Raw genomic sequence first — 15,476 nt, 5'->3', positions numbered from 1 at the left:
ACACAGCCATCTAGGATTTTAAAAAAGATATTTATGTACATATATGTACTTGTAGAAAATAATAGAGCATATGTAAGTCTCTATCTAATCTGGTATACATGGTTTCATACCTATATGTCCTTACCACTCAGTGTGCCTTAGAGATTATTTTATTTCAGAATATAGAAGAATACCATATTCATTTTAGCAACTCTGCTATTTTATATTGTGAGGATATCACATTTAATTTAGTCATTGTTTAAAATTTCCTCTAACTAGAGACAGTGCTATAATAAACATCCTTGTAGATGTCTCAATGTATGTATACATCTTAAAATTTTCTCAAAGCTTGTCATTTCTCTCTCCAAAATGGTTGTGCACACTTACACTCCCATCAATTGTGTACAAAGCATATGCCTTGCACCACTTCATCATCCTTTTATATAGCCTAACTTTAATTTTGCCAAACTAAACACTGTAAAAGGAATCAGAATTTTATTGATGTTTTAATTACAATTTTCCTTATTTCTGATGAAGTCAAACCATATTTTCTCTTTTGTGGATTTACCTGTTGTGTTCACTGCCTATGTTTTATTGAGTTCTTTTTTTGTTTGTTTCTTAATTATTTTTGAAGATATTTTAAAACAAGTTTTGGGATAATAATTCTTTCTGTTACAAATGATGACAATGGTTTCTCCCTTCCGTTATTTTCTTGTCGTTCTATACATGTGTTTAATTTTGATTTAGTCCATTTATATCACTGTTCTTTAATGACTTGCTTTTGTATCCTATTTATAAGTAGACTGTCCTTACCCTCAACATCATAGACACATTTTCCAATATTTTCTTCTATTTTTAAAAAGTATCAAGTCTTTCATCCATCTGTGCTTTATTTGGTAAGTGATGTAAAGAAAGATCTAATTATATACACGAGGCATTGAGCTGAGAACTTTGCATGCATGAACCTAGTCATTTAAGCTTTCTGAAAATTTAGGTTTTCTGACACCCAACTTGCAGGTAAGGAAATATGCAGTAATTTGCCTAAGGTCCCAGAGGCCCATGCCAAGCTGCCATCCTAAATGACATCTATCTGTGGATTACACAGGCCTTTGCTTGTCCAAATGCCTCTCCCAGAGCTCCCTGCATGGCGAGCACTGGCTGGTCATGCTAAGAAGAGGAATTTGGATCAGGTAGGAAAGAGTCTTTCTCCTGTAGTAACAGAAATTACTGAGCATCCCCAAAGACCAGGAAGACAGTCACTGAAGGGGCAGTGGAACAGGACAAAGAATCCCACAGTCTCAGCAGCACTGCTGTGTGAACCAGCTCTGGGCAGCACTGCTCCATAGGATATGGGATGGATGTCCAGCCCAGGTAGGTCCTGCCCCTCATTTGTGGACACCTCTCTCTTTGCAGCAGGAAAGGTCCAGGAAGCTGGGAGTACAAGCCTTCCTTTGATATCCTATTCTACTGGGCTGCTGGGGCTGAGTATGGGGTGGGGGTCATAAGAGGGGCAAGGGAAAGAGGAGAGGGAAAGCTCTTTCTGGTTTTACCCTGCAAATCTCACAGCCCTCATCCACTCACCTGTACGGGCGGGAAGCCTGGCTCAACCGCTCCATCTCTCCCCAAAGAGCTGTGCACCACACACTTAGTAATGCAGAGAGATGGCTCCAGGCACCCTCAGCATTTATTATAAATCACTGAGACAGGAAAGATATGAGTCTCCACCTGCAGAGTCACCGAAGCAGCAACTGTGGGCATATCTTACCTAAAAACGATTTCCCTGATTTCTCCACAGCATGTGGACTTCTTGGGCCAAGCCCAGAGGAGCTGTTCCCTGGGGCAGTATTTGCAAGTCCTGGGAAAGTTTTCTTGACATGATCCTTACATCAAGATATTCTTAAATGCAGGCATTTTCCAGCCTCCCTTGAAACTGTCTCTGCTTGTAAGCACCCCTCCACGCCACCCCCTCATGTCCTATGGTGTTTTCACATCCAGGCCTGCATTATAATACATTTCATCTCCTACTGACTAATAGATTTTAAGTTCTTTAGGGGAAGTAGTGGTCTTTCTGGAAGATCAATAGAGTATTTAATTTCTTTTTTAAAAAGTACAAGAAAAACCCCCAATATTCTTTCAGTAGGAAAAAGAAGCTGGTTGCCAAATCAGCTGTTTTCTTTTCTTTTCCCAGAACACAATGCAGTCACCTCCCCTAAACCTTTGTTCATGTGCTTCTCTCACCGTGCTGCCCTCTCTTCCATGTCTGAGGGGGTATTTAGACTCTCAGTTGTGTTGTGCAAGCTGCCCTTGATATGTTTATTTTAACCATATAGTACATGCTGTAAAATGGGAGGGGAGTGGAGAACGGGCCCTCCCTATGTGGTTTGTCCCGTGCTTCTCCCCCTGGAGCTTACTGTGTGTCCCAGCTGTAGGGGAGGCTGTGCAGAGCTGTGCCCCAGGCAGGCCTGGCCTGTGGTCTGGGCCAGGCAGTGCTAGCCTTGGCTATTCAGATCCGATCCCATCATCATTAGGCAGGGACGCCCTCCAGATGGCCCCACATACGCACAGATGCTGCTGGAAAGGAGTGGGGAGGGCTCCTTAAGCCCAGCCTGTTAGTGAATCAGCCAGAATCAGCTTACCAGACTAACTAGTGCATCCTATTGGCTCTGTCACTTCTTGGTGAGCAGTTTCCTACCCAGATATCTGTTTCCCTTTCTTAAACCCAAACTGACATGGTAGAGCTTGTCCCCAGTTAATGTGGATTTAGCAGCCATCTCTATTGATGGAGCAGTGGGAGAGAAAGCAATATTCCCTTTATTGAAACTTAGTGAATTAAGAAAAGATTATAATAAGATACTCCCACCTGCCTCAATGAAAATTGTCTTCTTCTTAGATAAATGTTGGGCTCATTGATTATTGTATTATATATGGTGGTCCCTTGAGGTCATAGAGTAAGGTCACACTCTGGATGCCTCTTGTAGGGCACAATAATTTCCAGAGTTGACTGAAGAGAAGAGAATTCTCTGTAGGAAATGGGACTTCGGTGGGAGTACAGTGGGTTGGGCCCCCCTAGCCAGTGGTATGCAAAGTCTCGAGTGTGACTAGGAGTTTGGATTTCTGTCTGTCTGAGGAGTGGAGAGCACCTCTGAAACACTATGGGCTAGTTTCACTTAGAAGAAACCACTTTGCACACAGCATTTGGGCCACAGAAGTGTGCCACAAAGGGGAGTCCAGCTGCACAGCCATGACTCCCTCAGTTGCCTCTGGTTTGGACTGAGCCCCATGCTGAGGGAGGGTCTGTGGTGGTCCAGAGTAAAGGGCCACTGCCCTCAGATTCCAGAAATGGCCCTGTGAAGGGGCCTCTGGGAAGTCAATTTTAGCTATAATTCAAGTATGGCCAAGTGGAACCTTCAGAGTACAGGATGAGTCAAGTGTACCTCCTTCTGAGGGCTCAGAGGAGGGAGCACGGACTCTGTGCCTTCCCCAGGGCCCCATCCTCTGAGCGGGGGAAACAGCCTGAAATACCCAGCGCTCTCAGGGCTGCAGGGCGTGGTTGCTCAGACTCACGAGTAGTGCCGTGCTGGAAGGGCATAGGAAACTCAGGATCATCATCCCATTCATGAGGGCTCCTCCTCAGGACCTAATGGCCTCCCAAAAGCCCCACCTCCAAATACTAGCACACTGAGATTTCGGTTCAATATGTGAATTTTGGGGAGACACAGTCAGTCAATAGCAATGATAGAATGAGTCAGAGAAGAAGCAATGATCACCAATTTCATTAGTTTCTAATTTTATAGCAAGAGCCTGTCTCCCATAACACAATCTCTTGCTGGCAACAAGAGCTTTATATCTAAGAACTGGAGACCTGCTGAAGGGTTTCCTCTTCAAGGTCCCTTCCCTGTAGATCCATATGCCCACAATGCAGAGAAAGTCAGTCTTCAAATGAGATGCTGGAATAAATGACTCGAATATCCCCATCTCAGTCAACCCAGAGAATTCAGCTTTGAAAACTACAGATATCCAACTGTGGGGGCAATTTAAATATGTGCAGTAGTCCCGTTTCAGGAGAAGCATGATTTCTTTTCGCTATAAACTTCCATTGTGATTTTAGAGACATTTTATGAAAGTATTAGACTCCAAGCGTTTTGAGAAGAAAATATAGTATAAGTTTTTCTTTGTATATTCTCACCTACAGTATGGTGCTTTGGCACATAGTAAGTGCTCAATACATGATTTTGGGGTGAGACATTTTATATTCAATGCTGTTTAATCGACATTAACATAGGTGGGTGTGACTGTGGTTAGGACTTGGAAAGGAGTAGGCCCTGGAATTGGACTGGCCCATTTGTATGGGGCAAATAGTGGGGGGAGTTAAGTCCAGTAGAGAGACAACCTGATATTCAATGGGCCTGGGTGATCAGCAATGGGACAGTCAGTGCGCAAGCAGCCTACAGTGGTGAGCTTCCTAGGAGGAAGCAAACAGTCCAAGAGTGTTTTTGTGTGTCAGGCAGGGTTCTCAGCAATCTATGTGCTAACTCCTTTCTCCTGCACAGCCAACCTGTGAGGCAGGTACTATTGCCCTTCTTTTACAGACGAGGAAGTAGAGTCAGAGTGAGGCAGTGCCATTCTCAGGTCACCCATCTGGTAAATGGTACTACAACTCCATCCCAGGCTAGCTCATTGGATTGCATGCTCTTTACAACTTCCCTCCACTGTTTCTCTGTGGTGGGGCCCTGAGGGTAGGCAGCTTAAAGCTGATGAACCCAGCAGTCAGCCAATTTAGGCAAAGTCAGCAAGCAAGCATGGGGTTAGCCAAGAGCAGGGCTGTCCCTGTGGGTGGTACTAGAGCAGCATATCCTGTAGTGGCGTGACATTGGGTGGATGATTAGGATGGATTCAGGAACAAGGCAAGGAAGTCGTTGATCAGAATCAGGTAAAGTTCCCTGGATCAAGGGCTGGTCCACTGGCTAAAGTTAACAGTGCTGAGTCCCAGGCTATTGTGAAGAACCTCCAGTTTTTGTTTGTTTGTTTGTTTTTGTTTTTGTTTGCCACGTATGAGGGCAAGGCCAAATATCAGTCTTAGGATGTTTTCTTAAAGTGGTATCTACCTGAATAAAGAAATGAGAAGAAGCAGAAACCATTCAGCCTTATCTAACTCATAGACTTGCTTGGTTTCCTTATGGTAGATACTTTCCTTTAGGCCCATTCTGGTTTTTTTTCAGGCCATACAATTGGAGCCAGTGTTTATTTCCAAGGTTGTGCTATATGATGGGAAAAAGTTCTCTGGAGAAAAATTCTGGGGCTCATTAAACAGTGGGTAGAAGAGAAGAAGAGAATGAGGGAGGGAAGTAAAGAGAGAATTATAGCAGGAAGATGTTTTCTTTCTCCTGTGGCAAAGAACCTAAAATAATTGCATCTCTTGTTTGGAACATTTTTATTTTCTACACTTTATTCCTGTTTATGTAAAGTGATGGGTTAGGAGAGTACATTTTTAGGGGAAACTCTCCCTATGGACGGTATGGGTGTGGCCACCTGACTTTCAGATCATTGAGGGAATTGGTTAGAAACCAAAATTTACTTACAGTGGATGATTGACTAGAAGTCCCTTCTATCTTCCCCCTTTGTATTTAAAACATTTGTACTTGCAGTTTTTATTTGGACAAATCAATTGGTTTCCCTTTGAGTATAACTGGAGAAACTTAGGAATGCCTGTCCAAGGTTGTTCAGTGCAAACCCAGTTTGTGAAACTCTCCCTGTTTATTTATTGGGGGAATTTTTGTGAAATAAGGAAGGCCATGGTGGCCAATACTTTTGAATAGGCAGCCTGTGTAGACAGCAGACTTTCTATAAATCTCTGTTTTTCTTTTAAGTGGCCAAATGCTGCAAGTCTCTCCTAACAACCATTAATTGACCAGCTCATAGGACACAACTTCAAATTGACCCTAAAGTATAGCAGCCTTGTTCCCTCATTTCATTGGCATTGGCATTGTAACAGAGGCCTTGGCTAATACAACAAGGATGTCCTGGATAGTTGAATTTTAGGCAATGGCCACAGGCTGGTAGGGTGGATTCTTTGGGGCAAGCTGGCTTTCCTTAAATTCTTTGAATAGCCCCACTGCTCCACATAAGAAAAGAGCTTCCCTTATAAATGTTTTCTTACCCGTATCCATGATTTCACTAAGAATGGGCCCAAGGGGCTGGCTGCTTTGGAAGGACTTTGTTGAACTGTGTCTTCACTGCTAGACTGGAAAGGAAGGGTGGGACAATGCCAAGGAATAGTTCTGCAGAGTAGTTCTCAGAGATGTTCACAGGGATGGATGTTTCCTCAGTTCTGTTCTGTGGTATCTGTATTTGAGCCGGGAGGGAGAGGGAGCTTTTGAGAGTGCTTATGAGCTCTTATCCTTGGAGGAAAGAACCAGAAAGAGAAATTGAGACAAGGCAGAAGTATTTGAGTTGAAATTTATTTTCTTAAAGTTCTGGAGGCTGGAAGTCTGAGATCAAGGTATTGGCAGGGTTGGTTTCTCCTGAGGCCTCTCTCCTTGGCTTGGAGATGGCCATCTTTTCCCTTTGTCTTCCCATTGTCTTCCTTTGTACACATCTATATCCTAATCTTCTCTTCTATAAGGACACCAGTCATATTGTGTTAGGGTCTACCTTAATAACCTCATTTTAACTTAATCACCTCCGTGAAGACCCTATCTCCAAATACTGTCATATTCTGAGGTGCTGGGGGTTAGACTTCAACATATGATTTTTTTTTTGGGGGGGAGGGATACAATTCAGCCCATGAAAGGGGTGAATTTGGAGGGGCTTCTGCTACTGCAAGTCACTTTGGTTTTCCTATACATAGAGGGGACCAGGTCCTGATTACAGAGCATTGGTATTCGAAATCTAAAACTTAGATAGTAGATATCAATCGAGAAGGGGCCCGAAGGAGCATATTTAACTTATCAGTCCTCCAACTCAGCAGCCCATTAAAATCACCAGGAAGTTTTATTTTATTGTTATTTTTGTATTTTTTGTTAATCCTCACCCAAGGATGTTTTTCCATTGATTTTTAGAGAGAGTGGAAGGGAGAGGGAGAGACACAGAGAAACATCAATGTGTAAGAGACACATAAATTGGTTGTTTCTCTTGAATGTGCCCCAACCAGAATTAAGAATCAAGCCTATAACCAAGGTATGTGCCTTTGACAGAAATCAAATCCAGTACTCTTCAGTCTTCAGGCTGATGCTCTATCCACTGAGAAAACTGGCTAGGGCCACCAGGAAGCTTTTAAAACTGATGCCTGAGAGCCCATCTTTTGAGATCCCGATTCAATTGATATGAGGTGGAAACCAGAGTTCAGTAATATTTAAAAACTTCTCATGGGATTTTAATGTACAAATGTAGTTATGATCACTGATGCAATCCACATCCTGGTTTTAAACAGATACAGAAGTAATAGCCGAGAGTTCTGTGATTTGTCCAAATCAGAAAACATGCATGGGTGACACACAGGGCTCCTGATTCAGATCCTATGACTCTTATGCTAGTACATTTCTTTCCATTTTCTTACTATTGATACTTTATTAAGGTTTCTGTGGCAGATGTCATAGGTCCCCTGTCCACCACTGGAGCACGCTTTCCCCCAGCTGCTGGGAGTGTTGATGCCCTGGACCAGCCCTCATGCAGAGAGGGGACATGACCGAGTATAAAGATGGGATAAAAATAACTCTGAAGGGCCCTCTCAGCTTCAGGACTCTCTATAGTGATTGTATTGCAGTTCAACTCCTCCCTCTGCCCAATTCTACTTTTCCTACTGGTGTGGGTCCCGAGGACATTCCAATAAACCTTCTGTTTGCCAATCTCCATCTCAGAGTCTGCTTTCTGGGGAACCCACCCTATGATAATTCTGCCCTGTGTTCATAGTTTTTTTCATTGGTGCTCACTGAATGCTTACCATGTTGGGGTTAGTGCCATGTACTTGGAATATGAAGATGAATAAGATTCAGTTCCAATGCAAGCTGCTTGCCGTTTGCCAGAGGTGTTGGTGGGCAACAGATGACTCCAGTGCCCTAAGTGACTTTAATAGCAGGATGATAAAAGTGATGTCAGAGCACCCAAGAAAGGGGGACTGATCCTCTGATTGGATAAGTCCTCCCAGGCCACTCTAGTCTATACTTCCTGACCCTTTTGAGCAGTCTCTCTGGGAGATTGGGCACCTTCTCAAAGCAGTGAGTGCTCATGCTTACCTTCATCATCTTGTCTCTTCTAGATTCTCCTTATTACCCTCTGTGTGGGTGGTAGGGGAAGGCTGTCAGCGGAGGAGAGATAGCAAAGAGAGAAGTGTGAGAACTCAGGTAGGCAAGACATAGTGTGAGGGCCCTAACTGGTTTGGCTCAGTGGATAGAGCGTCAGCCTGCAGACTCAAGGGTCCCAGGTTCGATTCCAGTCAAGGGCATGTACATTGGTTGTGGGCACATACCCAGTGGGGAGTGTGCAGGAGGCAGCTGATCGATGTTTCTAACTCTGTATCCCTATCCCTTCCTCTCTGTAAAAAATCAATAAAGTATATATATTTTTTAAAAAAAACATAGTGTGAGGGTTCGGTTTAGGTCTCCATCTGTTAGTCGGTCTTCCTTCCCTGGAGGTCATTTTCCCAAACTATCACTGAGATTAGGCCCCGAGAGCTCTTATCCTCAGCTCTTCCCTCAAAGAGGCACTAGAATTAGGCATTGACCTGTTAGAGGAAATTATGTCAGAGTCTACTCTTAAAGGAAAACTTGCCCTCTGTTTTTCCAGTGATGGAAGGGAATATGGGCATCAACCAGCAAGTGGACAAGGTTTAGGAGCATCCAAGAGCTCTCCCCAGTACTTCTAAAACGGCCCATGCAGACAAATGGTTATGCGGCTGTGTGTCTCCAGAGCTGAGTACAACCTAGATGGGGGCCTTGTGACAATTGTCCTTCTGTATATGGTAGCTGAAAAGAAGTCTGGACAGTACACCAGTACTTAGGAGGAGGGGGATCCATGACTCCCCTGACCTCAGATAGTCTCATGCCTCCTACAGAGTATCTTCTGTGTGTTGAGCCCTGTACTGGCCCTGGTAAAATAGAAGTGAAGGCCCCAGTCTTGGAGCAGCCTCCTGCTTAAGTGATTTGATAAGCACACCATCACCACGTGTTCAAGTTTGGTAGAGACAAACAGTCTGCATGTGTGGGGAGCTCCAGGTCACCTGATCTAATTTGAAAGATGTGGTGTCTGCCATAGGCCAGTATTTAACAGTGATGGTGAACCTATGACATGCGTGTCAGAGGTGACACGCGAACTCATTTTTTTGGTTGATTTTTCTTTGTTAAATGGCACTTAAGTATATAAAACAAATATCAAAAATATAAGTCTTTGTTTTACTATGGTTGCAAATATCAAAAAATTTCTATATGTGACACGGCACCAGAGTTAAGTTGGGGTTTTTCAAAATGCTGACATGCTGAGCTCAAAAGGTTCGCCATCACTGGTTTAGGACATATATACCTATTTGAAAGACCCAAGAAAAGGCTCAAATAAGATATTAACATGTAAAAATGGTTAAAGCTGACTAGCCAGAGCCAGGGGACTGGACACAGAGGCAGGGTCAAGAGCTGGATGTTCCGAACATGGGACTCACCCTATCAGCCCGCAGTTGAGTCAGATGGCAATGCTGGCAGGGGCTCTAGGGACTCTGAAACCCATATTCTTTGGGTAGAATGTAAATTGTCTACAAAATAAGCAGAATCTGGAGAAACTGGGTCTATTGAGCAAACTTTTAGAAGCAGGTAAGGAGGAAAGTTGGAGAGACAAGGCACCTTCACTTACAGAAGGACCGGGAGATGACCTTAATTAAGAAACCACCTTAATTTGGGGCAGAGAGGGGTTTACACAAAGTTGGCTGGAAAGAGTAGAGCTTAAAGAGGAACTAATTTCCTGAATTCTTGGGTTAAAGACTCCCCATGGCATCTCTCCCATAAGCAGACAGCAGTTAAAGGAGGGGTTTGATCCAGAGTGGCTGATGGTCTGGCTGCACAGTGAGTAAGGGACCTGGGTCCTGGAGAACCCTCTAGGTAGCCCTTTGGTGGTGGGGTTGCGGGGAGAGGAAACAATAGTGTTTCATTCTCAGGCCTGACTCTTGAGCAGGGGTGGGCAAACTTTTTGACTTGAGGGCCACAGTGAGTTCTTAAACTGGACCGGAGGGCCGGAACAAAAGCATGGATGGCGTGTTTGTGTGAACTAATATAAATTCAAAGTAAACATCATTACATAAAAGGGTACGGTCTTTTTTTTCCAATAATTTTATTCATTTCAAACGGGCCGTAGTTTGCCCACGGCTGCTCTTGAGGCATTTAAGGTGTGAAGCCCAGGTGGGAGACTCAGTTAGCCATGGCTTCCTCCTGCCTTCATACAGCCCTTTGCTTTGAACCCTCACTGGTGGCCCCCAACACATGGGCAGTGATCCTAGATCCTCTCCCTCTTCCAGTCTATTGCTACTGATCCTCACTGCCCCAGCTTCACTCCAGGTCTTTGTTCACACTTTAAATCCCCCTGAAATGCCCTTCACTGCTTACACTGGTCAAAATTCTACCCAGTCTCGAGGGCTTAGCCTCAGTATCACTTACTCCAGGAAGTCTTTTATGATTACTTAAGCCCACATTGCTCTGATTTCGTACTCCTCCAAGTTTCCACCTGCCTCCCTGCCCACATCTTGCTCATATGTATGGGTTCTTCTGATTCACCTGAATATTGGAGTGCTTAGAGCATCATCCTGCACTCTCTTTTCTTCTTTAATTACATTATATCTCTTTAGGGAAATTTATTCACCTTAATTACTAACCTTATGTCAATAACTCAAAAATTCAAATGTGTAGGCCTGGCCTTTTCCATGATCTTGCAGTCATGTATCCAACAGTCTTCTCATATCCACTTGGATGTCTAATAGGAATCTCTGATCCCAGACACTCAGGATGGAAGCTTTTGATTTCCTCCATTAACTTCTCTTTTCTAGGTAGTAGTAATCGACACCACCCTATATCCTGTTCCTGAAGCCAAGCAAGGCCCAAACCTAATGTAGCTTTCTCCTTTATTCCCTGGGTGTCTTTTAGAAGTCTTATCCTAATCTAACTCACTCATTCACTATTTCCTGGATTCTTTCATTGATAAATCCTACTGTCTGCTTAAAATCATATTTTATGTGTTTGTGAATTTTTCTCTCTCCATCTGGGACAGGTCATAATCTTCACAATGGGGAATATTGCAACAGCCTTCCCCTAACTCATCTCCTTGCTTCCAACTCTTACTTAAATCCATTCTTCACAAAGCCAGTGACATCTTAAAAATTGATTTTAGAAGTGGTGGAAGGGAGAGAGAGAGGAACATTGATGTGAGCTAGAAATATCCATGGTTGCTTCCTGTACATGCCCCAACCAGAGACTGAACCCACAATCCCAGTATGTGCCCTAACCGGGAATTGAACCCATAAACTTTTGGTGTGCAGGATAATGTTCCAATCAACTGAGCCACACGGCCAGGGTACTAATTGCAGTTTTAGAACATAAATCAAATCATGCACTCCTCTGTCCAAACCCTCCAATGTCATTTCATCACATGGAGACACAGATCTGAACTTTTTATCCTGGCCTGCAGGCCATCACCTGGTTGGCTTCATGGAGTCTGTCCTTGCCCAGTTCTTCCCGTCTATTCTTGCTCATCCCTTTCTGTTTCTCAGAAGCCCCAAGGTTGTCCTTGCCTCCTGTCCTTGGTGCTGGTCAGTTCCTCTACCTGGTTGTTCTTCTTCTGTATGTTCATGAGGTTGCCTCCTTCCTGTCAGGCAGGTCTCAGGTTAAATGTCACCTCTTCCAAAAGGCCTTTCCTGATACCAAGTTTAAAGCAGCTCCTCAGTTGCCCTCTATTACACCACCCTGCTCATTTTCTTCATGGCACTCATTGCAGCTTGATGCTGTTACTTGTTTATTTGGTTTAGTTTGTATTGTCTCCCCCCACCACCCCAGGAGGTCAGCTCCTTGAGGACAGAGAGCCTCTGACTCATCCCCTTCCTCCAGTATATCCCAGCTCCCAAAGCCTGGAACAGAGCAGGCACTTGGAGAGTCTTTACTAGTTAATGGCTCAGTATATGAAGGCACCTCAAAGAGATACTGTTGGGTTTGGGATGCTTTGCTTTTCTTCTTTGAGAATGAGTTATAGCCCCAAATCATTTTTATTCTGTAGGATTCAGTCTGTACTAGTATATTTCGCCCAAATGACATACATTGAAGTTCCTTTCCTTACCTTAGGATTCTGACATGGCTATTACTATTAATTATTTGCCATTGAAGAGATGGACTTTGTGTTTTTTGGGATGGCTCAAGCATGGGAGACTTGTGTCCAGCATGCCCTTCAGGCCTCAGTGGCTGGGTGAGGCAATGCTGTGCCAGGGAAGGGACACCAAAGCAAGACTCTGGAGTGGGGAGTACCAGGCTGTCTTTGCCATAGATGAGCTACAGGCCATGGGGAAAGTCATAGATCCTAATCTTGTTTTCTAGCTTACAAAATGAGCTTAATAATTGTAGCCTTCTGGCCTTACGAAACTGTTGAAAGATGAAGGCGATAGCAAACATGTATATTTAAAGGGGAAGTGGTTGTCACTCCTAATTTATTTTTTTACTCACTCACTCATCCATCAAATATTTCACACTGGACCAGCTGTGTGGCTGAAAGGACATGGATGTGCAATGTCCACCCCTCATGCATCCAGTAGGATGGATGGCACAGATGAAGGTGGCTGGAAGGGACCAGGTGTAGCAGAGAGCTGTAGGATTCAGAGGCAGGACTTCAATCCAGGCGAGGAGACTCCCTGAGACCCAGGAAGAAGCTAGACCTTACTGAAACCAGTCCTCGGGTCTGCAGAACACCCACCCAGCGGCCACACAGCTCCAGCGGCCACACATCTCCAGCAGAGTAAGGTGACAGCTCTCATTCAGGGCCATTGGCCACCCTGTTAGTTTCTTCAGTGGTGAAGCTTGAATCAACCTGACCAGCAAGTCCTGAGGCTCTGGAGGAAATAGTCCTCCTCCCTAAAGACTAAAATTCAGAGAGGCAGAAGAAAAGAGATGCAGGTATTTATTTCTGCATATTTGCTGTTCATTGATTCATCTGAGCTTGATGTCTTGCCTCAATGAGGATTCAGTCTCATCTTCCCCAGGGTGTGTGTGTGTGTGTGTGTGTGTGTGTGTGTGTGTGTATGTGTGTACGGAGGGCGGACAGAGTCAGGCTCTGAGACTGTCACAGTACTCCTTGGGTCTGAGCTTGCCTAGAGCTACTATTTCAGGTCAGCAAAATCTTTGTGCTCCAATTGGCATCATGTCTGCCACAGCCAGTTCCCTCAGCCTTGTGTCCCTGGATAAAACTCCCCTGGCTTGGAGCAGACAAAGGTTCTGAGCCTGGGACCCTCTGGAAATTGCTGGGGGAAGATCATCCTACAGGAGGCTTCCCAGGGGATTTCTGCCAGTGGATCCTCAGTCTGTCACCATGCAGTGCCCACAGAAGGGAAGATGCCCTTCATTCCCTCCTTACAGATCAGAAGGCCTGAGACACAGTCTGCAGCCCAGGAAGAGGGGGTGGATACAGCAAGTTTCTGTCATTCTCAGGAGAGAAGGAGCCTACTGGGGGACTCAGTGATGGAGGTGATGGAGACTATCCATGTGGGCCCCAAGGTCAGGGTCAGTGCACAGTCACCCAGGGGCCCAGGGAGCCCCCAAAGGCTCCTTGGTGCAGTCAGTGAACTTTATCTCGGTTCACTATTTTTGAAGGGATGGTTCTCTGGATAAATGAAAGGCATACATATTTTCTCAGAGGTTCCTAGGAGAAGTTACCTATGTCTTTGAAGAAGATATAAAGATGGAAACCTTGGTTTGCATGGTTGGTCTGTGTGTTGGCAACCAGTGGGGCTGCATGCAATAAGTGGAAAGGCTGGTGGACAACTGTTTTCTGTTCTCCTAGACTGCACTTCAGAGAATGAGTCTGGGGTGTGACTAGATACCCCATACCCGGGCAAGCAGGTGATGACCTGTGGCAACATTGATCATACCAACTCAGGGGAGAAAAGAGAACATCCAAACTGCTTGGGTTTCATCTCCAGCCTACAGTCACTGTGAACCTCTGGCTGGCTGCTCCAGGAAGGAAAGGGAAAAAGGGGAGAGCTAATTGAGTGCCTGATGTGCCAGGTGCTTTGTTAGTTGTTTTTATACATTATTTTATTTATTCCTGAGAGCTACCTGTAAGGGAGGAATTTTATCTCTTTTTAATAAAGAAGCTCAGGGAGGCTAGATGGCTTATCTCAAGTCATCCTGCTAGAAGGGGGTGGAGCTGGGATTTGAATCCATGGCTCTGAGACTACCGCTCCTTTCCATCCCACCTCACTGCCTCTGGGACTCCTCCCCTCTGTGCACACTGTCCCCAATCGACAATGGATCATAAACCATGAACACATTAGTTTTCATCGTTTTCTCTGTTTCTTGTGTTTGCTATGATGTGATTATGGAAATTCCTAATACAGAAGAGATTTGATGCCATATTTGCAAATCTCCTAAGCGGGCATTCAGCAAAACTGAGTTCTAGACTTAGTTTCTATCTCTCAGGGCCTCATTTTTCTCATCTGGCAAACAAAGTGGTTGGCACAGATGTGGTCTAAACCTTACTTCCTTAGTTAGGTTAGGCTCTGACCTGAGAGAGGCTTCGTCTTATCTACAAGTTTCCTTGAGTCTCTAACGGAGCTGGATACAAGGTTGGCATCAACAGATACACTAAATCCTTATTAGAGCTAGCATTGGTATTTCATAGTGGTATTCTACCAACAAAAGACAAAACACTGATGTCCCAAATGCACACTGACAAATTGTTGTTAATATTCCCTAGGCCAGTGGTCGGCAAACTCATTAGTCAACAGAGCCAAATATCAATAGTACAACGATTGAAATTTCTTTTGAGAGTCAACATTTTTAAATTTAAACTATATAGTAAGGTACATTGTTATTAACTTAATTAGGGTACTCCTAAGGCTTAGGAAGAGCCACACTCAAGGGGCCAAAGAGTCGCATGTGGCTCGCGAGACACAGTTTGCCGACCACGGCCCTAGGCTCTTAGTAGGTGCTGGACACTCTTATGATAATGAGGTGGACAGTGGGATAACTAATGGGCACAGTGACTTAACTAATTTAACCACCGTGGGATAAAGGGAGCCAGTGACCCTGCAACCCCCTTGAAAATCCCAATAAACACATTGCAGTCAACATCAATTTTCCAATGTATGATTGATTCTAAGAGGCATTAATTTCAAAACAAACAATGGTTTTCTTTGATAATTTTCGTGTTGTGGATAAAACTGTCATTTTTGCTGACCTGCCTGTTGTCAGATATTATTGACTGCCTATAGAATAAAATAACTTATTTTATGGGTGTCCTTATTGAACTGAACTGAGAGAAGGAGGCAA

The sequence above is a fragment of the Myotis myotis genome, unplaced genomic scaffold (genome assembly GCF_014108235.1).
Source record: "Myotis myotis isolate mMyoMyo1 unplaced genomic scaffold, mMyoMyo1.p scaffold_m19_p_9, whole genome shotgun sequence".
In the NCBI taxonomy this organism is placed as follows: domain Eukaryota; kingdom Metazoa; phylum Chordata; class Mammalia; order Chiroptera; family Vespertilionidae; genus Myotis; species Myotis myotis.
This window is presented reverse-complemented; position numbering follows the sequence as displayed.